The 1382-nt window shown below is 25.5% G+C and overlaps 1 protein-coding gene across 1 annotated transcript in view; it reads left to right on the forward strand.

Moving 5' to 3' along the window:
- Positions 1-1382, forward strand: part of LOC106872359 (muscle calcium channel subunit alpha-1-like) — a 434563-nt gene that overhangs the window by 417616 nt on the left and 15565 nt on the right. The gene's annotated exons all lie outside the window — the stretch shown is intronic.

Raw genomic sequence — 1382 nt, forward strand, 5'->3', positions numbered from 1 at the left:
AACCTAAAAGAAAATTCATAATCCATAAAATCTATAAAATATTAGATTAAAAATTTAATGTAATTTTTTATTATCTGAATACATATAGTCTAAGCGCGATTTACATAGGCTCAACCTCTAACCAAATCAAATCACGAGTGGCTCAACATATGCATTCTTTTAAGAATAGAAACTTAATTAATTCCACTGGCCTTAGTAAATACATATGGGACCTGAAATTGAAAGGAATTAAATACAATTTAAAATGTGAAATAGTTTGCAAGGCAAACTCTTATCGAATAGGCAGTAAATTCTGCTCTTTATGCACTAATGAGTTTAAGGAGATACTATTTACTAATAATAAAAAATTGATAAATTCCCAAGATGAACGCAAAATTAATTGTAGACATAAACTTAACTTTTTATATAATAAGTTTAGATAATGTTCATACAAACCTTATTTTAAAATATTTGCTTTAGTAATGACTTTGTAGAAGGGAATAAAGTTTAGTTAGTTGCGAAGGTTTTGTGATTAATACATAGTTCGAATAAAAGGTTTATATAAACCTTATTTTATAATACTTGCTATAGTAATGACTTCATAGAAGAGAATAAAGTTTAGTTAGTGTGTAGGTTTTGTGAAAAATACATAGTTTGAATAAAAATAAACAAACTACTCAGAGACGCATAATTTCACCGAAATATTACTATTACAATAAGAAATCTTTGATAAGATAAGTGATGCTGTTCTTTTTATTAATACTGTTGAACGTCCGAATTCATTTAATAGTTAACACTATCTTTTTATATGTTTTCCTATTCTTAATCCACAGAAAGTATTTCTTCATTAGACGAATTATGCCTTTAACTTGACAGATGATTATTATTATAAAACCTTGACATTTTATGTATTGTACTAATAATTGCTTTCCTAAACATACAGATATTTTTACTTTTTCCTATTTTATTTGTATTTTTAAATATTAGGATACGTTTTTTGAATTTACAGACCTGAAGAGTGTCCTCATTCTGAGTGGAACCTATCTTGATCGATTTATTGTAAATTGCACAGATCTTTTCCACTATTATATGGCCACGAAATGCGTGTAGTCTATTATTCACTTTTGTTTTTATAAATTTACTAAACTGAACTAAATTTTTAATCTAATATTTTATAGATTTTATGGATTATAAATTTTCTTTTAGATTTTATAGTGTTTTAAATCAGTATTTTGAAGAGTACGTTTTTCTTGATGGTGTCTGATCTCCTTCATTGTTTGAACTTCATCTTGGTGGTTCTTCTCTAAATTATTAATATATCTTTCATTATAAAATTCAATTTGATGTTATTAAATTGAATATCCTTGTAAGTTCGGATTTTGACATTTCCTAATATAATATAT

The sequence above is a fragment of the Octopus bimaculoides genome, chromosome 3 (genome assembly GCF_001194135.2).
Source record: "Octopus bimaculoides isolate UCB-OBI-ISO-001 chromosome 3, ASM119413v2, whole genome shotgun sequence".
Lineage (NCBI taxonomy): Eukaryota > Metazoa > Mollusca > Cephalopoda > Octopoda > Octopodidae > Octopus > Octopus bimaculoides.